Source organism: Pipistrellus kuhlii, unplaced genomic scaffold (assembly GCF_014108245.1).
Source record: "Pipistrellus kuhlii isolate mPipKuh1 unplaced genomic scaffold, mPipKuh1.p scaffold_m20_p_6, whole genome shotgun sequence".
Classification (NCBI taxonomy): domain Eukaryota; kingdom Metazoa; phylum Chordata; class Mammalia; order Chiroptera; family Vespertilionidae; genus Pipistrellus; species Pipistrellus kuhlii.
Window position 1 is genome coordinate 11,141,118 of NW_023425562.1, and position 12,763 is coordinate 11,153,880.

Genomic DNA, 12,763 nt, shown 5'->3' on the forward strand with positions numbered 1-12,763 from the left:
CCGACACCATTCAAACTTGAAAGAGAAGAGAATATTCTTATAGAAGCCAAGAAGAAAAACTCATACTAATGGTCTCTGAACCTAAAACTTGGGAAGTAGACAGAAACTCCATGTGACATTGATTTTGGTCTCAAAGATATTGATGTTGGTTATGATATTGATGATGAATATAATGATGATAAATATTTAATAAATGTCTTTATTTATTGGCTCTTTATAAACCCATTTATCATTTTGTTTAATTAAATTTTTATAACAGAACTCAGAAATATATTCTGTTATTTTTAACAAGTCATATGGAAAAGAAAATTTTGGAAAGGCTAAAATGGCGAACTCCAATTTGATTCTTAATTATTATTCTACTCTGAATTTGTAACCATTTATCTCAAATAACTAATATGTTTTTGTTATTTTTTCAGATCTTTAAAATGAATGTTCTCCATAATTTCAGATGAGAAATTCATAGTCAGGTTAATCCTTGTTTTACCTAATGGGCCCTTTTCTTCCTTTTGAGAATGAGTCCAAATTTTCTGTTCTTCGTGTTTTGAGTAACTTTAGGTTATATTCTGGACATTATGACTACTGAGTTGTGATTCTATATTCTATTCTAATTCTTCTAAACACACATGCTTTTTAAAGAATTTTTCTGAGTTATTAACTGAATTAGTAAAACAGCAATATCTGTCTTACCTAGAATGGGTAAGCCAAGTACGAGATGAATTCTTTCTATTATATGAAATCTTTTTTGAATGTGCTTAGCTCACTCATGACACAGGAATACACAAGGGTTTGGGGTTCTGATTTTATGCTTCAATCCTTTAATACATTATCCCAACCCTAACATTCTGGTAGCAGTGTTAACTTTGGCCCTGCCCCCCTTTTCTTTAAACCATGAAGACAACAGATCGTCTATGAGAGTTTAGCTATCCTGAGCCATATTCTTCAATGCCTGAGGTTTGCCTTCACACTAAGGCTGTAACAAAGGAAAACTTACTTCCTGCTGTCCTTCTGTGTAGTTTATGTAATTGCCAAAATTATTGTTGGTTTTTCCCCCCTCATTTTCCAGAGTCTATGTGTAACATTTTTTACAGATTTTTCAGTTTATAGTTGTCCTCTGTGGTCTGTTAAAAGCTGATACCACCATGCTGAAAGCAAAACTCTGTTTCTCTTATATTTGAATCATGTCTTCTTACCTACTCCAGAAAAATCAGTATATTTCTTTAGGTCAGAAAAAATGAAATAAGTGTGCTTAAAAATGTTCTTTAAAATCTAGTATTTGTCCTTAGAATTTTGATTTTAAGGCACAATAGACATATACTAACTTTCTTGGTATTTATTTTATAATGTTCTGTTGTGCCTTTCCTATAGAATTGGATAATAACATTTGTTTTCAAAGATGAAACTATTAGAGGAAGAAAAGCTGTAAGTTGAAAATAAATTATTGACAGTGGAAAACATATCAATTAAAATATCAAAATATTTCTACTAAAAGTGAATATGTGATCAGGTTATAATTCAGTGGTAGTTATTAAAATGTGAGAATGGAAAAAATATAGAAAAATAGAATGGGATTTTCTCATAAAAATGCTTAAATAAAAAAGGAGGGTAGACCCTAGCTGGTTTGGCTCAGTAAATAGTCCATCTGTGGACCAAAGGGTCACAGGGTGGATTCAAGTCAACGTCACATACCTAGGTTGCAGGCTCCTTTCCAGCCCAAGCTCTGGTAAGGGCTCATGCAGGAGGCAATCAATCAATATATTTCTCATATTGATGTTTCTCTATGTCTCTCCCTCTCTTTTCCACTCTCTATAAAAATCAGTGGAGAATAGCCTGTGGTGAGGATTTAAAAAAAGAAGAAGAAAAAAATGTTAATAAACACAAGGACAGAAGTTTGGGGAGATAATCAAGACTTTGAAGGAAAGATATCTAGGATATTTTCTGACAATGATTTTGACCTTAGAAAATTCAAGTAGACATGGCTTGTAAGCAGAGGTTGTACAAAACTGTGGATCTGAAAGGTGACTAAGGTGAAGAGAACACAATGCTTTTATCACTGTGAGCTTTTGGAGAACACAATTTGGAGACGGGGAAGAAAGGAAGCAAAAGCAAAAGACTGGATAGTAAGGTGGAAACATTGCTGGCTTACAAATGTGGATAGTGTATGTCTAGTAGACTCGCCTCTGCAACCAGCTGTGCATGTTTACGTGAAAAGTTGTCTTTGTTTCCCTGAGTTGTGGTTTTCCTATCTGAAAAACAATCATGATGGACCACATACTTTGAAAAGAGGAGAAAGAAACTAATATTTATTGACCAGTTTTACTCACTCTTTTCTCGACTGAATTTTTAGAACTGGACCTAGACATTTATTTACTTATATTACCGTTAAAACAAAATTTTCGCATAAGATATTGTCCCTACCATTTTACACACGAAAATAGTGATACTGACTATCTCAGTGCTTTGTTGGATTACAAACTAACAAGGAAATGAGTTCCTGAAGGAATTCATGTATGCTAACTTTAGTACCCTGAGTTTCTTCTTTCATGTAGCATTGTCTATCCTCTACCCTAGGCATGGCCAGTGTGAACAAAATCAAAGATATAAAGAAAGAAAGCTGAAATGAAAGCTCAGATTTGTGAGCCAAAAAGATTTACCTAGTCTCCCTGGTATTAGAATGATCCACAATCTCATGTATTTCTAAGATGTATTAAAATATTAAATAAGGCAGAATTTAACATTGGTATCCTTCCCAAATGCATATATTACCTTTTGTCATTAGTCTATCTTTTCTTTCTCAGTCAATTATTGGCTGAAATTACACTTTAAAAAAAAAAATCCTAAATAGCTTTAAACTAATTTGCAAGCAAGCTTTTTATAAAATCCTATATCAAATGATGAATCAAAAATAAAGTACACTTCATATAGTATTTTATTTCCTCAGTTCATTTTGCAACCCTTCATCTGATACAATTTGTGCTTCATATATTCATCTTTCATTTGCTTATAATATTATTCTTTTTGCTTTCCCCTTCACACGTGCTGATTCTTTGCTGCATTTTGTTATATTAAATTGGATAGCAACTTCTTAATTTATCATATCTCAGGCTTAGAGTTCTTTTAAAATTATGTTATAAATACATTTCTAAAATTTGCCTTTCATTTTAATAAATGATTTGCAAATTTGACTCCATTAAATGTACCCAAACAAACTGGTGTTCCTTCTCATTGTGGGGTTTTAGTACAGTAGAAAAATACTAAAAATATATATGAGATCAAATTTGGCAATTCTCACGTGGTCCCCTAAATCTTTAGTACTATGCTTATGGGTATTTTTTTATTTATTTTTATACTTTAAACTAACATGTGATGTCTTTAGATAATACCAAGTGTCCTACTTATTTTTAAATGAAATAATTCCTAACAAAGTACTTGCCCTGATATTCAGGTCTAATAAGTGTCTCTTACAATTTCTGCCTAAGTTTCAAACTATACCTCTGTTATCAGAAATATCTTCTCAATTCTGTATTTTCTCTACTCTCTACCCCTTTACACTGTGCTCTGTTGTCCACCTGCCCCCAGCTGCTCTGAGTCCATTTTCTGTCTTTCATTCTTTTAAAAATGCACCTCCACCCAGGCTGTTCAGATAGGTGGGCACGTACAGGTAGGCAATGGATGTGTGAGACTGAGTGTGATGGTGGAGACAGGGTGGATGGAGTCAATAAGTTCAGGAATGTATCTAGAATGAAGAATCCGAACAGAAGCCTCTCTGGAGAAATATAGGCATGAGAGAGGGACAGAAGGAAAATGGGAGAAGATAGATCAAAAGAGGGATACAAGTTAAGCTGTTTATTTTTTTTGTCTGTTATAGAGGTGACCTGGTGGGGAATACAGAGGGCTAGAACAATTGAAAGAAATAACTAGTAAATATTTATATCTCAGTTTGCTTGGCAATTATTGTCATTTTGTTTTGAGAACCTGAAAATTCTCAGAATATTAGAAACACCACTATTTTTTTAATATAAGTACACAGTATATTTCAATTTGAATTATGTTTAAATGAAACAACCAGAAAATTTGTAAATCTGTGTGCTCGTGCCTTTTATTAATGGAACTAGAGGCCCGGTGCATGAAATTCATGCATGGGAAGGGGTATCCCTCAGCCTGGCCTGCACTCTCTCCAATTGGAACCCCCCAGGCGTCTTCAAACTTTTTAAAGTGGGGGCCAGATCACGGTCCCTCAGAGAGCTGGAGGGCCAGACTATATGAACTACTAATTCCTACTGTAACACCTCGGCTGCGCTCACTGCCCAAAAAACCTGGCGGGCCGGATCAGACTCCTCTGCGGGCCGCATGTGGCCCGAGGGCCGTAGTTTGAAGACGCCTGCCTTAGGGGATGTCCAACTGCTGGTTAATTGGGCTTAAACTGGCAGTTGGATATCCCTCTCATAATCTGGGACCACTGGCTCCTAACTGCTCACCTGCCTGCCTGCCTGATCACCTCTACCTCTGCCTGCCTGCCTGCCTGATTTCTCTAACTGCTCTTCCTTGCCAGGGTGATCCTCTTAACTGTTCTTCCCTGCTGGCCTGATTGCCTTCACTGCTCTCCCCTGCTGGTCTGATCACCCCTAACTGCCTCTGCCTTGCCCCAGCACCATAGCTTTGTCCAGAGGACATCTTGAAGGTCATCTGGCAGATGTCCAGTTTAATTAGCATATTACCCTTTTATTAGTATAGATAGTTTAGAGGTGAATAAGTTGTGTAAATTTTAAATGGTTCTAAGACTTATGAAAATTTCGACATTTTAAAGATAATTTCCTAAAATGGAAAAAATCAAGAGAAGTTATATATTTATAACTGATATGAACATTATTTAAAGTAGTGATTAATGCTGAATTCAAATACACACACACACACAAAACACACACACATGGAGATACAAATCTTATTCCATATGGAGAGTAGATATTTATAATACTAAAATTTACTCTTAAAATGGAGTATACATGATTTATTTAATTAAAAATATTTTATCAACTTGGAGAGCTTAGAAAATTAAAAATTTGACTTCATACAAAATTCAAAAGCAACTGTGATATGTTTTCATCCTGCCCATATGTGATCCAAGTCATCAACATATGAAATGTTTTTCTTTATTTCTTATATCTTTCAAATGGCAAAAAATAAAGTTACCGTTTCTTTATGAGTTATCATTTTTTCTCTATATTTTGACAAATAACATGACAGAAAATGATTAAGTTTCTTATTTCACAATGTGACTTCTGTGTTATTTATTGTCAAAACAAAAGTCACTTTGTGAATCAAAGTTTTTAATTTTTTTCCCTCCTCAATCACAAGAAATGTTTTGTCAGAAAACTGGTTTTGGTAAATACTTGTTTGCTACCCTAATGATAGGTAAGTCCTTTTAAATGACTCATTGCTAATTAGTTCAGAGCAATATTCCAAAAGAATATTTTATTTTTGGAACCTCTTTCATTGATTTTCTGCTTCAGTAGCATGACTAATGCCTATCACAGTCAAAGCTCTGCAAAATGTTTGTAGCAAAACCCCAAACCAGGTGATAATCACCTGATATTTACTTGGTTTCTTTACTATTTTATCAAGCAAATCATCAGGCTCCATTCCTGAAATGGTACTTGGCTGTTACAAGAATCCTCAATAATATTGGGCATTGCTTTCTGTCAAGATCATTGCTCTTGCAAATTCCCAAATTCAGTCTCAAAATGAAATGAGATGCTATGGTTTTGGCTGTTCTTTGATTTTATTTTTGGTTCAGTGATGCCTGAAAGTCAAAATGAAACTGAAGTATAGGCTCTTGGGAGTCCAAATGAGCAATTTAAATGAATATCAATGACTCAGCTTGCTGAGTTTTAGCAGCATAAGCTTTGCCAGAACCACAAAGTCTTTAGAAGTTACTCAGGACCAGCAACTGGTTTTAAAGACCAAGGAGGAGAACAGCAAATTGCTTTTCCCATAGCAATCTTGTTCTACAGGATCCTATTCTCTGGGATTCTTTTTCCAGCTTCTCATCTGTGGTCATATCTACTGAATACTTTAGTCAAAAACATTTATTTTCCCGATTGCTCCTTACCTTGCCACATCCAAAAAAAACAAAGTTTAATTTTACCAGAAAAAATATTTTATGTCTCTTTATATTGTATTTACTTTGACTTAACAAGAAAATGAGAGGATTGAAAAAACATTTACATGTTTTTTGTTCAGTTTATTTATCACAAAGTTTAAATAAAGGAAATGCAGAAATAAAAGAGTTTGTTCAAAATATGATGGTTCTGATAAAATAAAATGTATACCTGTTGACTTAGCATCTCTAAAACTCTAGAACTTGGTGGGGGAAATATGGTAGTAGAAGGTGGGCTTGATGACAGAGCTCAACTGGAAAACTAATGAAAGCTGTGTTCCTTTCAAGAAAAATGTTCATCAAACACAAATATATACTATTTCAGTGGATTCATAAATTCAATGCTAATAATGCTTATCTTATAAAAAAATCTTAATTCTGGAATTAATTGAGATAATTTACAGTCTCCATTCTGAGAATTTTTCTTCATATTAAGTACTTGCTTCACTAACACTAAACAATTTTTCAAAAGAAATATACTTTTGACTAAAGAATGCACCTTTTCACTCAGTGTATTTAAACAGAAAAAATTAATCTATAGTGTTTGAGAGAGAAATTGTTTTTTATATTTCTATTTATCTCAGAGAGTAAGGAAGAGGGAGAGAGACAGAAACATCAGTGCTGAGAGAGAACCATTGATTGGCTGCCTCCTGCACAATCCCCATTGAGAATCAAGCCTGCAATCCATGCATGTGCCCTTGATCAGAATCAAAACCAGGACCCTTCAGTACGCAGGCTGAAGCTCTATCCACTGATCCAAACCAGCTAGGGTAAGAGAGAAAGTTTTATGTCTAGCTTAATTATCTTGAATAAGTAAAGAGATTAAAGATGCAAATTAAATGTATAAAGGCTTAAATAATTATCACCCATTAATAATTTTAAAAATATTACTTGAATATATGCTGTAGGCCATGAGTTTCCAATCTTTCCCAGTAATGAAACCTTATTGTCTAAGTAATTTTAACAGTACTTTTACAAAAATATATATCTAGTAGTTCTGTTTTAGAAATAAGACTCAGCCCTGGCTGGTATGGCTCAGCTGGTAGAAGTGTAGTCCCATTACACTGAAAGGCCACGGGCTCAACTCCCATTGAGGAAATATGCCTAAATCGTGGGTTTATCCCAGGCCCTGGTTGAGGTACCATTCCCTGCAAATCACTGAAAGAAATGTTCAAACAAAGAGGAAGATGAACACATAAGCAATGAAGGCTTTTAGGTGACATAGGGAAGCTGTTTGCCTCTTAGTCTAACCTGGGGGGAAAAAGATAATTGTTAGAGGAATGCAGCCATGCAAGCACGGAAATCATGAAGGATTAATTGGTTAAGATCCTAGTTATAATCCCCAAAGAAGTCTCTCTCGCTCTTGCTTTGTTTTTACCCACTTGCTCCTCTCCTCTGTGACCTGCATTCACTCCATGCACATGCTTGCACTTAGAAGCCAAGTGGCCCCTGGCCATATGTTCTCCACACATAGGATGTTGGACTGGACTGTGCTTTACTATGGCATTGGTCCTAATCCTAGCCTTGCTGAAGACAAGATTGGACTTTTTCCAGGGTGAAATGGAGGGAGATGGAACCTGGAAGGGAACCCCCTAAAATTTACATCATCACTAAAGCTTTCCACGATACTGCATCCTTTCGTGGTGGCCTCAGGAGGTTCTTATTTCCACAGCAACTCCACTTCCACCAATGACAGATGGAGTCACAGAGGGCCACACCACTGGTAATAATACCACCGCTCTTATCATCAGTGGAATCATAGTCATAATGCAATATTTGCTTCTTATCGCAATATCTCTCCCAAAACCCAGTTTTACAAAAATATGTATGTGAAATCTTGTTCAAACTATGAACTATCTCAAATTGGTAAGGTCTAACAGATTATACTGTGTTTCTCTCAAAACTTTAAAATAACTGAGGTGTCCCTGTGAGCTAGTTGTTGCACTCTGAGCATCACAGTACACACTTTTATAACCATGGCCTTTGATAAATGAGAGAGGAATAAACATTACGGATTCAAAAATGTTGAAAGGTATATTTTAAACAAAGGAAGGTCCTTATATCATATAGATACCAAATTCATAGATACAGATTTAGGCTTGTTAAATATCAATATATTCTTCAGTGTATAAGTAAAATTGGGGGAGGAGGAAAGAAAACAACAGCTTCTTTTCACCCTATAATTTTTCATTTGTATTTAAAAATTTGATTAAAATATTAGGCAATTTTTATAAGACAAATAAACATAATTTTTAGAGAATTGCTAATGTCCAACATTGTATTAACCAGTGTTCAAACATGCACAGAAAAAAATTCCTAGAATAAATACACCAATACACATTTTAAGTGTAATTATCCCCCTGTGGTAATCTGTGGTAAGAGAGAGGATTTTTTCTTCATTATATCCTTTCTGTTTCCAAGATTTTAATAATTTGCATATATTTATTTCCATGAAAGAAAAGGCATTTATTTTAAGATAGAATTGGGAAAAGGTTCATAATAAAAATTTCTTGATGAACTGATATTAATAATAAAAAAATTTCTAAAAAAAATAGAGATTTATAAAAGAATGAGGAAAAAATAGCTAAAAGGATAAATAATTTTATAAACAAAACCTCAAGTGTAGAAAAGCAATAATATTAGTGCAGTTCCTAAGATATTTTCTTAATTTTGTTTATGAAAATTAATTTTAAATCTATGTATTTCATAGTTTTTTAAGGCTTGGAAATACTTTTGAAAATAAAAATAAAATGCATAACATGCACAAAAGGAGAGTGTTCTGTTGTACAAAATACATAGATGTGGGATGTTATCTATAATAATAAAAGTGTAATATGCTAATTAGACTGGTTGACCTTCTGGATAAAGCTGGGGCTGTGGGGGAAGCCTGGGTCCCGGGTGCCTGTCAGTGGCCAGAGGGAAGCCCAGGTCCCTGGTCCCGGGTGCCGGGTGCCAGAGGGAAGCAGGTGCAGGCAGCTGGGGGAAGGAAGGCCTACTCTTACATAAATTTCGTGCATCAGGCCTCTAGTTTTTTAAACAATAACTAAAGGCTTGGTTCATGACTTCATATACAGGGAACAGGGGAGTCCCTCAGCCCGGCCTGCACCCTCTTACATTCAGAGACACCTCGGGGGATGTCCACTTGCTGGCTTAGGCCCCCTCCCCCCCATGACAGCTGTGCTTGCCAGCGGTGAGTCTGGATGATTGGAGCTCCCCCTATGGGAGTGCACTGACCACCAGGGGTCAGCTCCTGCATTTGGCATCTCTCCCCTGATGGTCAGTGGGCATCATAGCAACTGGTCATTTGGCTGTCTGTTCAATTTGCATATTAGGGTTTTATTTTATAGGAAATTTTATGAATATGCTCTAATCAGCAGGTGATAAGATCACAGAAGTGCCCATCCCCCTTGTCATCAGGCAAGGATTTTTATACTCTTTAGGGACCAAAAAATGAATCAGTGCCTGGGAGGATAGTTTTATAATATCTTCAAATTTTAGAATTTTAAGGCTTAAAATTTGCTCAAATGTATATTCTAAATATTCTTTGAAAAATATGCAAATATGCCTTACTTATGGATAGACAATAGAGGGGTGAAGGCATGGGGAGGGGGAAATGGGAACAGGGTAGAGGGGGTAGTTAGGGGGGAAAAGGAGAACAACTGTAATACTACTCTCAATAATAAAGGTAAAATAAAAATAAATAAATAAAATGAAATATTCCTTTGGACAATAAGAAGTATATCATCCTTTCTTTTCTGCCATGTGGTCTCATTATACAGTTTCTCATTGGAGGACACTCTGAAGATATTTATAGAATTATATGAGACTTATTTTCATCAAGATATTTACAATAATGATGTTTGTTTTGAAGATAACAGTCAATTAAACTAATGGAAAAGGAGAAATGAAAAAGTCAGAAGGGTCAAATGTCAGGTGTTCAGATTTGCATCAAAGTAAAAGGAGTCAGAACATGCAAATGGAAATCAAAATTTTTCTTTTTGCTCCTGTGGCTTCATTTCTTTGCACGGTTTTTCTTTATTTGATATCTTAATGTAAGTAATGTTTGCTATGCAGTTTGCTTTCATTTTAGCCTTGACATTTTTTCCCATGGGTTTCTAATTTAATTTACATATGTGGATTGTTTTCTACCAATTAGTGCTAGATGACAAGAATGAGGGTTTCTTAAAACTGTGTTCAATTCTTTTGAACTACATAGACATATTCGCTGGCAATTAGTCTAAATTCTACCCTCATCCTCTAGCCCCTTATCTTCATGAAAACATTAATTACCACTTGGATAACCAAAATTTAAGACAAAAATAAATTAAAATAATAATTCCAAAAATTGCCACTGGAGCACAAAGAAACTATTAATTTATTTTTAATATTTGTTAAACACATGTAGCTTGCTCAAAAATGCTTTATTTTTATAATTATGTTCTAATGATTCCATGTTGATAGTACAATGCTAATAGTAGTTACTTTATCTCCTAAATAAAAATAATTCAAAATACTATCACCACATGAGTTTCAAATATCAGTTTATAATCTCCAGGCATATTTATCTTTGTCTGGAAAGTAATACCACTAATAATAATAATCACTTTTAGTAATGCAGATGCTACTTGCTTTAAATATGCTTTCACATATATTATCTTATCAGGACCACAAAAGATTTCACTCAGCTAATATTATTATTTCCATTCTGCAGAAGAAAATATGAGGTTGGAAAATTTAAACACCCTCTCATGACCTAAAGTGTGTCCAAGAGTTAGTTGGTCTTTTGCATACAGCCAGTACCAGAACAACATTTTAATTGATTACAAATCTATTACCTCTTATTAGCAACCTTCCAGAAGAGTAAGAAGTTTGTGTATCTCATGAATTAACAGCAAAGAATGATGTGTACAATAGTTGCTTAATGAATATATTTTAAATCAATCAATAAAAGTTTCACCCTAGCTCGTTTTGCTCAGTAGAGTTTTGGCCTGCAGACCAAAGGGTCCCAGGTTCGATTCCGGTCAAGGGCAGGTACCTCAGTTTCAGGCTCCTCCCTGACCTGGTCCCTGCATGGGGCTCGTGCAGGAGGCAACCAATCAGTGTGTTTCTCTCACATTGATATTTCTATCTTTCTCTCGCTCTTCTACTCCCTCTAAAAAAATCAATGGAAAAATACCCTAGGATGAGGATGAAAAAAAAATCTTTCTAATGGTGATTCAAATGTCTATTTTGCCATCCCACCCCACTATTCTGACACCTAAGGAGTAGCAAACACACCATACCCACAGACTGCTTCTGTCCTTCTGTCTCCATTTACAAAAACTCTGGAGACTGTAAGACCTCATGATAAAGTGATTACCAACCAACCTTCTTTCTCCCACTCTGACCCCTTTGCATCTTTTATGATTTGTTTCTAGTTTTGCTTCTGATCAACAAGTATTGGAGACATATTAGTCAGTGTCTGTAAGTGTGCTGATGTCTGATGAGCAACATGTTGACTGAGTCACCAGTGCAAGGAAAACATGCATCCCAGCCAACCACAGTAGCCATAGAACGATACAGAGTACACCCTTTACCCATGCTCACCATGGGAGACCAAAGCAGATTCTAAACCACATCTCTGAAGTTACAGTTTTACATTCTGCCTACTACAAGAGATTAGAAAGGTCACTCTAACTTTCTGAAAAAATTCTCCACCTATCAAATGAGGATGATCATAGCTACACAAATAAGAAGGCTAATTGAAGAATCAAATTAATATTTATGAAATTATGGGCAACACCATATACAAATCTAAAAATCTAATATTATTAGTACTTATTATTAGGAATTTTGCCTCCTGGTTTACATGTGAGAATGATATGTGTGTGTAAAAATACGATATATATATATATATATATATATATATATATATATATATATATACTTTTAAATTAATTTTAAGTTATCTAAAATGAATTGATAAAATCTTTGTAATCTTTTCTATGCCCTGAAAAAATTTAAATAATTTAGAAGTTATTTTAGAAAATTAGAACTCATTAAATATGTGGGAGCCCCTTTTGTTGTTAAAGCCCACCAGGCTTTCCTTCCACAAAGTCTACTTTGCTCATATGCCTGTTGCACATAATGTAGCTGATTTTGCACATCCATATACTGTCCCAGTCCTGCCAGCATTTCATGTTATTTGAGCATTTGGTCCTCCATTTGCATGGGCTTGCTCTTGACATTTTTTCAAAAATTCTCCCTTCCATAGTAAATAATCTCCTCCACCCAGAGTTGCATGAGCCAGAGAATACTAATCATAAGGAGCTAAGAATGCTTCAGAAATATTATTCATAATTTCCCCTGTAAAAGGAGCTATTGGACCATTTTGAACAAAGCTTTTATCATTTTAAAATCAAATTTTTCATGGTGTTTTATTATCTGATTTGGGTGCTGTGCATTAGCTACTTGTATAACATAAAAAGCAAGCCCTTCTTTCCACCAACATGTCCTTCATTCCCTTTCTGATGGCTCTCTGTATGGACTATTCTATTGGCGGCCTTATTGGCAGCAAATTAAATGTTCAGGATTAGGACATGTAGGTGGAGGGGCCATAAAGAAATT